This window comes from Schistocerca gregaria, chromosome 9, assembly GCF_023897955.1.
Source record: "Schistocerca gregaria isolate iqSchGreg1 chromosome 9, iqSchGreg1.2, whole genome shotgun sequence".
NCBI classification, from domain to species: domain Eukaryota; kingdom Metazoa; phylum Arthropoda; class Insecta; order Orthoptera; family Acrididae; genus Schistocerca; species Schistocerca gregaria.
In genome coordinates, this window is record NC_064928.1 from 171,957,410 (window position 1) to 171,972,113 (window position 14,704).

General features: G+C 39.4%; 1 protein-coding gene across 1 annotated transcript in view; it reads left to right on the top strand.

Moving 5' to 3' along the window:
- The window catches only part of LOC126291695 (nuclear factor related to kappa-B-binding protein-like), a 197,994-nt gene that overhangs the window by 94,253 nt on the left and 89,037 nt on the right, over positions 1-14,704 (top strand). The gene's annotated exons all lie outside the window — the stretch shown is intronic.

Genomic DNA, 14,704 nt, shown 5'->3' on the forward strand with positions numbered 1-14,704 from the left:
TTCAAATTTACGGAACATACATTAGAAACCCCCCCCCATGAACCATGGACCTTGCCGTTGGTGGGGAGGCTTGCGTGCCTCAGCGATACAGATTGCCGTACCGTAGGTGCAACCACAACGGAGGGGTATCTGTTGAGAGGCCAGACAAACGTGTGGTTCCTGAAGAGGGGCAGCAGCCTTTTCAGTAGTTGCAAGGGCAACAGTCTGGATGATTGACTGATCTGGCCTTGGAACAATAACCAAAACGGCCTTGCTGTGCTGGTACTGCGAACGGCTGAAAGCAAGGGGAAACTACAGCTGTAATTTTTTTTCCCGAGGGCATGCAGCTTTACTGTATGATTAAATGATGATGGCGTCCTCTTGGGTAAAATATTACGGGGGTAAAATAGTCCCCCATTCGGATCTCCGGTCGGGGACTACTCAAGAGGATGCCGTTATCAGGGGAAAGAAAACTGGCGTTCTACGGATCGGAGCGTGGAATGTCAGATCCCTTAATCGGGCAGGTAGATTAGAAAATTTAAAAAGGGAAATGGATAGGTTAAAGTTAGATATAGTGGGAATTAGTGAAGTTTGGTGGCAGGAGGAACAAGACTTCTGGTCAGGTGACTACAGGGTTATAAACACAAAATCAAATACGGGTAATGCAGGAGTAGGTTTAATAATGAATAGGAAAATAGGAATGAGGGTATGCTACTACAAACAGCATAGTGAACGCATTATTGTGGCCAAGATAGATACGAAGCCCACACCTACTACAGTAGTACAAGTTTATATGCCAACTAGCTCTGCAGATGAGGAAGACATTGAAGAAATGTATGATCAAATAAAAGAATTTATTCAGATAGTGAAGGGAGATGAAAATTTAATAGTCATGGGTGACTGGAATTCGGTAGTAGGAAAAGGGAGAGAAGGAAACGTAGTAGGTGAATATGGACTGGGGCAAAGAAATGAAAGAGGAAGCCGTCTGGTAGAATTTTGCACAGAGCACAACTCAGTCATAGGTAACACTTGGTTCAAGAATCATAAAAGAAGGCTGTATACATGGAAGAAGCCTGGAGATACTAAAAGGTATCAGATAGATTGTATAATTCTAAGACAGAGATTTAGGAACCAGGTTTTAAATTGTAAGACCTTTCCAGAAGCAGATGTTGACTCTGACCACAATCTATTGGTTATGACCTGTAGATTAAAACTGAAGAAACTGCAAGAAGGTGGGAATTTAAGGACATGGGACATGGGTAAACTAAAAGAACCAGAGGTTGTACAGAGTTTCAAGGAGAGCATAAGGGAGCAATTGACAGGAATGGGTGAAAGAAATACAGTAGAAGAAGAATGGGTAGCTTTGAGGGATGAAGTAGTGAAGACAGCAGAGGATCGAGTAGGTAAAAAGACGAGGGCTAGTAGAAATCCTTGGGTAACAGAAGAGATACTGAATTTACTTAATGAGAGGAGAAAATACTAAAATGCAGTAAGTGAAGCAGGCAAAAAGAAATACAAACGACTCAAAAATGAGATCCACAGGAAGTGCAAAAAGGGCTGAACAGGGATGGCTAGAGGCCAAATGTAAGGATGTAGAGGCTTTTCTCAAGAGGAGTAAGATAGCTACTGCCTACAGGAAAATTAAAGAGACCTTTGGAGAAAAGAGAGCCACTTGCATGAATATCAAGAGCTCAGATGGAAACTCAGTTCTAAGCAAAGAAGTTAAAGCAGAAAGGTGGAAGGAGTATATAGAGGGCCTATACAAGGGCGATGTACTTGAGGACAATATTATGGAAATGGAAGAGGAGGTAGATGAAGATAAAATGGGAGATATGATACTGCGTGAAGAGTTTGACATAGCACTGAAAGACCTGAGTCGCAACAAAGCTCCGTTAGTAGATAACATTCCATTACAACTACTGACAGCCTTGGGACAGCCAGGCCTTACAAAACTCTACCATCTGCTGAGTAAGATGTACGAGACAGGCGAAATTCCCTCAGACTTCAAGAAGAATGTAGTAATTCCAATCCCAAAGAAAGCAGGTGTTGACAGATGTGAAAATTACCGAACTATCAGTTTAATAAGTCACAGCTGCAAAATACTAACTCGAATACTTTACAGATGAATGGAAAAACTGGTAGAAGCTGGCCTCGGGGAAGATCAGTTTGGATTCAGTATAAATGTTGGAACACCTGAGACAATACTGACCCTACGACTTATCTTAGAAGAAAGATTAAGGAAAGGGAAACCTACGTTTCTAGCATTTGTAGACTTAGAGAAAGCTTTTGACAATGTTGACTGGAATACCCTCTTTCAAATTCTGAAGGTGGCAGGGGTAAAATACAGGGAGCGAAAGGCTATTTACAATTTGTACAGAAACCAGATGGCAGTTATAAGAGTTGAGGGACATGAAAGGGAAGCAGTGGTTGGGAAGGGAGTGAGACAGGGTTGTAGCCTCTCCCCGATGTTATTCAATCTGTATATTGAGCAAGCAGTGAAGGAAACAAAAGAAAATTTCGGAGAAGGTATTAAAATCCATGGAGAAGTAATAAAAACTTTGAGGTTTGTCGGTGACATTGTAATTCTGTCAGAGACAGCAAAGGACTTGGAAGAGCAGTTGAACGGAAGGGACAGTATCTTGAAAGGAGGGTATAAGATGAACATCAACAAAAGCAAAATGAGGATAATGGAATGTAGTCGAATTAAATCAGGTGATGCTTAGGGAATTAGATTAGGAAATGAGTCACTTAAAGAAGTAAAGGAGTTTTGCTATTTGGGGAGCAAAATAACGAATGATGGTCGAAGTAGAGAGGATATAAAATGTAGACTGGCAATGGTACAGAAAGCATTTCTGAAGAAGAGAAATTTGTTAACATAGAGTATTGATTTAAGTGTCAGGAAGTCTTTTCTGAAAGTATTTGTATGGAGTGTAGCCATGTATGGAAGTGAAACGTGGACGATAAATAGTTTGGACAAGAAGAGAATAGAAGCTTTCGAAATGTGGTGCTACAGAAGAATGCTGAAGATTAGCTGGGTAGATCACATAACTAATGAGGAAGCATTGAATAGAATTGGGGAGAAAAGGAGTTTGTGGCACAACGTGACTAGAAAAAAGAATCTGTTGGTAAGACATGTTCTGAGGCATCAAGGAATCACCAATTTGGTACTGGTGGGCAGCGTGGAGGGTAAAAATCATAGAGGGAGACCAAGAGATGAATACACTAAGCAGATTCAGAAGGATGTAAGCTGCAGTAGGTACTGGGAGATGATGAAACTTGCACAGGATAGAGTAGCATGGAGAACTGCATCAAACCAGTCTCAGGACTGAAGACCACAACAACAACAATAACAACAACAATGTTGCATTTTGTACCAGAAAGTGATGATTTACGAAAAGCATTAATTTTTTTGTTTTCATTTGAAAAAAAAAGTGCTGCAGAGTCGCATCGAATGCTTGTCGAGGCATATGGTGATCATGCTCTATCAGAAGCAACATGCAAAAGATGGTTTCAGTGGTTCAGAAATAATGATTTTGATGTAAGAAATGAAGAACGTCGAAGACCACCAAAAAAGTTCAAAGACACTGAATTGCAAGCAATATTGGATGAAGATGATACTTTGAGTCAGAAGCAAATGGCAGCAATGCTAAATCTTGTACATCAAACAATTTCTGACCGTTTGAAAGCTATGGGAAAGATAAAAAAATGTGGAAAATGGGTGCCACATGAATTGAATGAAAGACAGATGGAAAACCAAAAAATCATTTGTCAAAACTTGCTTCAAAGACATGAAAGAAAATCAGTTTTGCATCGAATTGTTACTGGCGATGAAAAATGGATTTATTTTAATAATCCTAAATGGGAAAAATCATGGGTTACTCCTTGACAACCATCAACATCGACTGCAAAACCAGATTGATTCGGAAAGAAGACAATGCTCTATGTTTGGTTGGATCAGAAAGGTGTGGTGTATCATGAGCTTCTAAAACCCAGTGAAACTCTGAATACTAATCACTACAGACAACAAATGATCAATTCGAACTATGCATTGATCGAAAAAAGACCAGAACGGGCCAGAAGACATGGCAAAGTAATTTTTTTACATGTCAATGCACCTGCACACAAAGCAAAACTGGTTCAGGATACAATCAAAACACTTGCCTGGGAGCTGCTACCCCACCCACCATATTCACCAGACTTGGCACTTTCCGACTACCATTTGTTTTCATCAGTGGGACACATGTTGGCTGAGGAGCACTTCGATTCCTACAAAGAAGTTGAAAATTGGGTGTGTGATTAGTTTGCTTCAAAAGACGAACATTTCTATTGGTGTGGTGTCCACAAATTGCCAGAAAGCTGGTCAAAATGTATAGAAAGCAATGGTCAGTACTTTGAATAAAATGTTTTTACTTTTCAATTCAAAATTAGTGTTTCATTTTCACATTTTGATGTGGCTCATCACAATATCCTCCCTTGTGTCAACCTATTCATATCAGAGTGGCACCGAATGACGTGGCACAGTGGTTAACATGCTGGACTCACATTCGGGAGGACGATGACTCACATCCACAACCAGCCATCCTCATTTAGCTTTTCTGTGATTTCCCTAAACCATTTCAGGCAAATGCCGGGATGGTTTGAAAGGGCACAGCCGACTTCCTTCCCTAATCTGATGAGACTGATGACCTCAGTGTTTGACCCCCCCCCCCCCCCCCCTCTCCCTCTCCCTCCCCCCTCCCCCCTAAATCGAGCAATCAACTGATCAGAGTGGCTCCCAACAATATATATTATTTGTTGTATGTAATCTGATCTCTGTCTCCCCCTGTAGGTTTCTCCCTCTACGTTGCCCTTGCGGAAGTTATGCTCTGATGCCTTAATACGTGTCCTATCATCCTGTTCCATCTTCTTGTTAATGTTCCCCACATATATGTTTCTTCGCCAATTCTGTGGAGGACATTATCATTTCTTATGTTATCAGTCCACTTAACCTCAGAGTTGTATGTAACACAAAAATCTAGAACAACTCGGTTCTCTTCCCTTCTTGTTTTGTTTTCCTACAGTCCATAAATCACATCCTTATGGTTCTGTGTTCCAGATGTACATTCTTAGAAGTGTCTTTCTTTTGTTAGGGGCTAGGTTTAATACTAATAGATGTCTTTGGTGAGAATGTCCTCTTTGCCTTGCTAGTCTGCTTCTTATGGCCTTTTAGCTTCGTCCATTGTAAGATATTTTGCTTCCAAGATTCCTTCATTATGCAGTCCCCAGTTTTGACTTTAAAGTTTGTCCCTCGTATCAGTTCTGCTGTTCTATAGTACTTCTGTCTTCCTTTGGTTTACTTTCAAACATATTCAGCATTCGGTAGATTATCGAGACAATTTATTGGCTTCTGTAATTCTTCCTCACTTTTTCAGATGATAGATGTGTCATCAGCAAATGTTACCATTGATATTCTTTCCCTCTGAATTTGAGTTAGACTTCTGAACCTTTCTTTTACTTCCTTATTTACTTCTTCCATATACAGGCTAAACATAATAGTAGAAAGACTGCATCCATGCCTAATGCTGGTTTTCATCCAACCACTAGGTTCTTGTTCTTATTGTATATTACTTGTCTTCCCTTGTTACATATATTTGCTGCTTTTTTTAAAAACTGTGTTCAGGCTTATGTTATAGGTGCACTTGACAGTTGTGCAAATGCTGAAACCAATTGATACTAAGGAATAAAATGAAAATATTTATTCCAGCTGAACAGCCTTTGTGGGATTGATTTTTTTACCTGGTAATTTATTGAGATACATAGATTTATGTATCAGGAAGTCGTTTCTGAAAGTATTTGTTTGGAGTGTAGCCATGTATGGAAGTGAAACATGGACGATAACTAGTTTGGACAAGAAGAGAATAGAAGCTTTCGAAATGTGGTGCTACAGAAGAATGCTGAAGATTAGATGGGTAGATCGCATAACTAATGAGGAAGTATTGAATAGGATTGGGGAGAAGAGAAGTCTGTGGCACAACTTGACCAGAAGAAGGGATCGGTTGGTAGGACATGTTCTGAGGCATCAAGGGATCACAAATTTAGCATTGGAGGGCAGCGTGGAGGGTAAAAATCGTAGAGGGAGACCGAGAGATGAGTACACTAAGCAGATTCAGAAGGATGTAAGTTGCAGTAGGTACTGGGAGATGAAGCAGCTTGCACAGGATAGAGTAGCATGGAGAGCTGCATCAAACCAGTCTCAGGACTGAAGACAACAACAACAACAACAACAATTTATTGAGTATGTGATGATGCCTGACTATAGGACATGATGATGCCGACTGTAGGGCATGATGATGCCCGACTGTAGGGCATCAGTAGATGCTTTGTTTGGCAGGCTGTGGCTACATTATTTGTTCAGGGGAAGGGACAAATCTAGCCATGTGTCTATGGTCACATTTTTCATTTCCTAGGCTGTTGCTAGCATTCTGTTTAGTCCTGAACAGAACTTCTTTCACACTGCTGTCGGTAGCATATATCATTGACAAATTTCAAAACTTCAATTATGACTGTTAGCCACACTGCTATCAGCTTGTAGTCATTATTTCACCCACACTTATAGTGGTGTTTAGACAACTCTATAGCTTCTCACACCTTTCTCTGGAGCTTGGGCGATTGTTTGGTGAGGCTACAAATGGTTTTAATATTGGCCAGCTGCTCACATTCCTCACACAGCTCAGTGATCAAGAATTTTGTGATTGATTAACAGCTGTGCTACCCATGCTCCTTCATGCATTCTCAAATTTTACATCCTATTTCACCCATGAACCCATTCTTACAGGCAAGAACCACTTTTTAAATGCCATTCATCTGTTAGTGTATCACCTAAGCTAGAGCCTTCATCTGCCAACAAAAATAGCCCCACAACACTGCATATGTCACAACTCTTTTTAATTTGTGTTTGTGTAGGCTTTCAAAGTAAAACTATTATGCTTTATTTTTTCATTTGTGGTAGAAGTTAAAATTACTAGTATTTGTGTTTGTAATTGTAATCACTGACCCAGCAGTTGGCATTTCACTTATTTCAGGCATGTTTTTGTAGTGCATTGACTCTGGTTATTATTACAGTATATACATGGATGTCATTTCTTGGCACACTTCACAGGAGATGACCTCAAAGGTGATTAATTTGCTGTAAGATGTCTGGACTGTATTGTGAATAGAAAATAAGAAAATTATGATCCCCTCGAATGTTAACTTCTTCATAAGCAGCGATAAACATAAATACGATGATATTTTGGCTTCTTATTTATGTACTGTAAAGAGAGAAACTATATATCCTGTGCATTGTAGCTCGTTTTAAGACCCACAATGCTTATAAAGCAGAAACTTATAATCTATTTAAATAAGTGAAAATGTGGAACTTTTGTTGCAGATTAAAACTTTGCCAAATTGTGACTCGAATCAGGAACCTTAGCCATTTGCGGCAAATTATTGTAGTTGTTCAGTTATCCATATGACTCTTGACCCACCCTTACAGCTTTACATCCGTGATAGTGGCTCATGAGTTGTGAACAAATATCTCAATTGGTAGAGTACTTGTCCCTGACCATTAACAGTCCCAGGTTCGAGTTCCAGTCTAACACACAGTTTGAATCTGTCAGGAAATTTCAAGCTGGTGCATACTCCACTGCAGAGTAAAAACTCATTCGGGAAACCAAAATGTGATCACAACAGTGAATATTCAGTTTCTGGAAGGAAAATGGCTTATATATTGAATTAAATAAGTGTTTGTTATGATAGTGCGAAATACTGGCTGGAATACAGACAATATGAGTCAAGACAACAATCAACATGTATAAAAGAAGACTTATTTTGAACCTCAATTCCATTTGCTGTAACATGTTTGTCATATCTTTATTTGCTGTAGTAATATATTACTGTAGTGTTTGTCCAGTATTTTCATCATCATTTTCTAAATGCTATGCCTTGTTGCTGTAACCACTGTCCCCTCTTTTTATTATGTCATCTTCATTTCGTAATAATTTTATGCGTTCTGTTATGTCTGACACCACTGTAGTGGTTCTTTGTCTGATTTCCATACTGCATCTGTTGTCTCCTGTGGTTGAGGTGCATAAATACAAGGGAAGATTGGAAGGTAATGCACAGTAATTTTACTACCAAAAAAGTTGGATAGATAAATTAAAAAAAAAATCACAAATGAACTTACATCTTTTACCTACTTTTTTACATAGTCAACAACCTTCCCAACACATTTCTTCCATCATGGTACTAATTTCAATATGTCCAGTTCATAGAAGTCCATTTGGTTCAAGTATAGCTGTCGGTGGACTGCTGGTTTTGCTTCCGCATCTATTGCAGCCTGTTGGCTGGCCAAGAATTTCTTCATGGAACCAAAGAGATGAAAGTCCGATGGTGCAAGATCCAAATTGTAAGGTGGTTGCTGGAGCACCTCCCACCCAAATTTGGCAATTTTCTCACAAACAGGAGGAGCAACATATGGACAAGTATTGTCATGAAGATGTATAACACTCTCAGCATTAATGTTTTGAACAATATTGTACAATTCACCATGGGAAATCGTGAACTGCTGCCATAAGGTTTGCAGCTGCACAAGGTGGTTGATCAAAATTGGTGCCTCAATGCCTCCAACATTGTGCAGTGTTGCAGCTGTTACTTGCTGCCCAGAGCATGGCGAATCACTAAGGTTGGCACTGTCCCCATGGAAGAATTCCCACTACCTGGAGACGTTGCTGCAGTTGATACAGTCATCTCCATATATGCTACGCATTCTCCTGTGAATTTCACTTGGTTTACTCGCTTCGGCCCACAAGTATTGAACTACATTTTGCGGCTCTTCACAAGTTAATGACAATAACATGCACCCCATGTTTGTTTTGTTGTTCAGGCGCCTTTCACAAGAGCTGCACATAAAAGCAAAATACCCTCTGTAGCGCAAACTTCAAACTGTATTGTTGTGAAACTTCAGCATTCCAGCTGCAGCACCAGGGGAGAAAAAAAATATTTTGCATTACTTTCAGATCATCCCACATAACAGAATTTATCAATTTCTTTCAAGTTTGATGTCAGGATTTCTCCTCAGTTCGTGTTTTCTTGCTATTAGAATGTAGGGTTTATGAAGATCAAATGTGTTAATACTAGCTTAAAATTTAGAAATTATGTTTTGCATATGTTTTCTACTATCAGCTGCTAAGGCAATATCAAATGTAAATTTTGTGCTATGGTCGGGAATTCCATTCTCTTAAACTCAGGACTTTTTCCTTTGAACATCCTTATAACTCTGACAATGAAAAAGTTAAACAAATAAAAGGGGATATAATGATAGCACTTGTCTTAACCTTTTTTGGTTTTGGCTTTACGTCTTTCATTATTAACTTCTATTCTCACTCTTTGGTTTTTGTATGTGTTTAATATTGTTCATCTGCCTTTCCAGTCTAAGTGTGTAACTTTCAAGATTTTGCAGAGTTTCTTTCAGCTAATACTCTGAAATGCCTGTTTTAGCTAAATAAAGGCTATGTAAGTATCCCTATTTAATTATAATCTTCTCTCAAATAAGCTGTTGAGTGCTGTGGTGGCTGAGTAAACAGATCCTTTTCAGTTTCTAGTTCTATTTTGCATATTATTCTAGTTTATTGTTATAGATGTGAGTATTTTGCTGCATACAGAATTAAGCATATTGTTCTGTAATTGGAGCTGTCTGCTGGATTCCCCATTTTTTAATGAATGAGTATTTTTTTTTATTTTGTACAAAATTATCTGGAAGAGAACCATATTCATAACAATAGTTTGTATAATTTTCGAAAGTTCATCTTTCATTTTTCTCTGCAGTTCTGCCATATCCGTATGGGCAGCTCATCTAGACTTGGAGCTGTATTTGCTCTCATTTCTTTCAGCGCTGCATCAAACCCCATTTTTGCAATTAGAGGACCTACTTCATGTGTTGGCACCTCTTATCTTTACTCTTCTTCCTTGGCAATGTCTTTCCTTTCATAAAATACTCGTTCCATCTGTTGGCTACTTCACGTACTTTCAGTAATATGTTTCCTTGTTTATCTCTTACCACAGATGATCTAGGCCTTAACCTGAGTTGTGTTTTCTTGATATTTTCTGTACGCTGTATCAGTCATCCTATTTTTGTATCTGTTTCTGTATCCCTGCATATATCATTCATCCACTGTTCCTTAGCCCCTCTGCATTTTTGTGTCATGGTGTTCTATATGACTGCATCTTTCTTGACCTTCTATTGTGCTACTTTTTCTATATTTATTCCTTTCCTGAATCTAGGTTATGATATTCTCTGTTGTCATGCTTTTCTGTATTCCATCTTTTTTAGTACTTTGTCTACCATTTTTGTTACAATTTCTTTCACTTTATTCCTTGATGTGACAGAAGTGATGGGATAGTGATATGCACACATATATAGATGCCAGAAGTATCATGTACATAAGGTATAAAAGGGAGATGCATTGGCAGAGCTGTTATTTTTACTCAGGTGATTCTTGTGAAATGGTTTCTGACATGATTATGGATGCACGGCAGGAATTAGCAGAATTTGAACACAGAATGGTAGTTGGAGCTAGGCATACGGGATGTTCCATTTTGGAAATCGTTAGGGAGTTCAGTATTTTGAGATCCACAGTGTCAAGATTGTACTGAGAATACAGGGATTTCAGGCATTACCTCTCACCATGGAACCATGGACAATGCAGTGTCTGACTGGCTTCACTTAACGACTGAGAGCAGTGGGTTTGCATAGAGTTGTCAAGCTAACAGACAAGCGACCCTGTGTCAAATAACTGCAGAAATCAATGTGGGATGTATGATGAATATATGTGTTAGGACAATGCAGCTAAATTTGGCATTAATGGATTACGGTGGCGAATGACAGACATGAGTGCTTTTGCTAATAGTGCAGCATGGCATGCAGCACGTTTCCTGGGCTCATGACCATATTGGTTGGACCCTAGATAACTAGAAAACTGTGGCCTGCCCAGATGAGTCCTGATTTCAGTTGGTAAGAACTGATAGTAGGGTTTGCCAACAAGGCACTTTGTAAGCTCTTCGTGGCTCCATAATGGTGTAGGCTATATTTACATGGGATGGGCTGGGTCCTCTGGTCCAACTGAACCAATCATTGACAGTAAATGATTATGTTTGGCTGTGTGGAGACCATTAGCAGCGATTCATAAACTTCATGTTCCCAGATAACGATGAAATTGTTGCTGGGCCACAATTGTTCATGACTGGTTTGAAGAACATTCTGGGCAACTCGAGTGAATAATTTGGCCACCCAAATTGTCCAACATGAATCCCGTTAAGTTTTTAAGGGACATAACCGAGAGGTCAGTTCATGCAGAGAATCCTGCTCTGGGAACACTATTGCAGTTATGGACTGTTACATAGGTAGAAAGGCTCAGTATTTCTACAGATGACTTCCATGTCATGCCAAGTTGCGGTACTATGCTGGGCAAAAGAAGGTCCAACATGATAGAATGATGTATCCCATGACTTTCGTCTCCTCAGTGAATTACTGCTTTAATGATTTTGTTCATAGCTGTAATTCAGCAGCTACAGAATATTTCACCAAATATGAAAATTCAGTCACCAGCTGCACCAGAAAACCTTATTTTGTTCACTCTACCAGTTTCAATAGTTTAAACCATCATCTTCAGAAGTAGAATAGATTCAAATCATTAGTAAGCCAATATCAAACATAAGAATTGGACGGTTGTGGCCTACATCTACATCTACATTTATACTCCGCAAGCCACCCAACGGTGTGTGGCAGAGGGCACTTTACGTGCCACTGTCATTATCTCCCTTTCCTTTTCCAGTCGTGTATGGTTCGCGGGAAGAACGACTGTCTGAAAGCCTCCGTGCGCGCTCTAATCTCTCTAATTTTACATTCGTGATCTCCTCGGGAGGTATAAGTAGGGGGAAGCAATATATTCGATACCTCATCCAGAAACGCGCCCTCTCGAAACCTGGACAGCAAGCTACACTGCAATGCAGAGCACCTCTCTTGTAGAGTCTGCCACTTGAATTTGCCAAACATCTCCGTAACGCTATCACGCTTACCAAATAACCCTGTGACGAAATGCGCCGCTCTTCTTTGGATCTTCTCTATTTCCTCCGTCAACCCGGCCTGGTACGGATCCCACACTGATGAGCAATACTCAAGTATAGGTCGAACGAGTGTTTTGTAAGCCACCTCCTTTGTTGATGGACTACATTTTCCTAAGGACTCTCCCAATGAATCTCAACCTGGTACCCGCCTTACCAACAGTTAATTTTATATGATCATTCCACTTCAAATCATTCCGCGCGCACACTCCCAGATATTTTACTGAAGTAACTGCCACCAGTGTTTGTTCCGCTATCATATAATCATACAATAAAGGATCCTTCTTTCTATGTATTCACAATACATTACATTTGTCTATGTTAAGGCAAGGCAACTGATTGCCACTCCCTGCACCAAGTGCCTTTCCACTGCAGATCTTCCTGCATTTCGCTACAATTTTCTAATGCTGCAACTTCTCTGTATACTACAGCATCATCTGCGAAAAGCCTACAAAGGATTGGCAAAAAATACAGACATAAAGCAAATATGTTAGAAACAAATGTACAAAGATCGATCAGAAGAAGTAAAATAGGTTTGTTAAAACAGATGTAAAATAGTTAAGCATGAAAGCCACAACATACCTTTGCTAAGTCCATAAAACAGAGCAACAATTCTAAAAATATATGATATGTGCGATAGTGGTGAATGATTAACTGTCAAATTTCACATCAGCCACCAAACTGATCACATGAAGGGCATTGAACACACTTATACACAAAGATGGAGTGCTGTTGTACATGCAAACAGCAATATATCCTGCAACAGTTGGCTTGCAAGTGTGCATTAAACCGCATAAAACCATATAAAATGTTTAGCAAAAGACAGTAAACTGTGGACCAAGTGTTAAATAGACAGGCATATAAAAGTAACATCATTAGAATGTAAATGGATACACACATCTACACCTATACTCTGCATACCACCATGAGGTGCATGGCAGAGGGTACTTCCAACTGTGCCAGTTATTAGGGTTTCTTCCTGTTCTATTCACCTATGGAGTGTAGGAAGAATGATTGTTGGTATGCCTCTGTGCATGCAGTAATTATTATAATCTTTATCTTCACAATCCCTATGTGAGCAATATGTAGCGGGTTGTAGTATATTCTTAGAGCAATCATTTACAGCCGGTTCTTGAAACTTTGTTCATAGACTTTCTCGGGATAGTTTACATATGTCTTCAGGAGTCTTCCAGTTCAGTCCCTTCAGTATCTCTGTGAACCTCTACATGTGCTCTTGTGTCTCCTCTGTACCTAATACAGTCCCTCCGAAAACTTCAAAGCTGTTTATCTCTGTAAATTTATGACACACATTAAGAACAACCTAATTCTCAGCACGTTTTGACCGTGTTCTATATGCATGAATCACTACCCGAGCAGAAATCAGTGCAGCCATTTTCATACTGTATATTAACAGTGCGACAATCAAAGCATAACAGTGCAGAGGCTGTGACTGTACATAATTTTTGAAATAAAAACTGTATAACTACAGTGTGATTAAGAAAAACATTGATGGCTGCTAATACATTTGAATATATTTAAGTTTCATTTAACGTAACTTAGTAATTATACACCTAATACATAAGTAGGACCTACAGAGTGGAACAACACCAGTGTACGTGTGCTACAACTACTGACCAATCATCGCATTTCTGTTTGTTTGCATCAGTTTTATTCTTATGATTAATGGCGTATACGTTTCTTCGTTTTTTTAAGTGCAGCGTTTTACATATCTGAACATTTAAAGCAAGTTGGCAATCTGTCCACCACCTTGAAAATTTATGAAGCTCTTACTGAATATTTATGCGGCTTCTTTCAGATATTACTTCATTATAGATATCTGCATTGTCTGCAAGTTCATTAATGTACAACATGAACAATAAGGGTCCCAACACAGTTCCCTGGGGCACACCCGAAGTTACTTCGACATCTGATATGACTCTCCATCCAAGATAACATGTTGCTTCCTTAGTACCAAAGAGTCCTCAGTCCAGTCACAGATTTCACTTGATGCCCCATATGATTGAACTTTTGACAATAAGCATAGCTGTGCTACTGAGTCAAATGATTTTTGGAAATGAACCTGATTCCTAGATCCAAAGCTTTCAGGACGTCATATGAGAAAAGTGCGAGATGGGCTTCACGTGGTTGGTTTTTTCGAAATCCACGCTGGTTGGCATTGAGGAGGTCATTCTGTTTAAGATACCTCACTATGTTTGAGCTCAGAATATGTTCTAAGTTTGTACAACAAATTGATGTCAAGGATTTTGGATGGTAGTTTTATGGATCAGTTCTACTACTCTTCTTGTGGACGGATGTGACCTGTGCCTTTTTCCAAAAACTGGGCACTGTGTTTTGTTCCAAGGATCTATGATATGGTTAGAAGAAGGGCTAACTCAGCTGAAAATTCGGTATAGAATCTAACAGGGATTCCATAGGACCCTGGAGCCTCTTCAGTTTTAACGATTTCAGCTATTTCTAAACACCACTGACACTAATAATTATTTCAGTCATCTTTTCAGTGGTATGAGGATTAAATTGGGGCAATTCTCCTGGGCTTTCCTTTGTAAAGGAACATTTGAAAACAGAG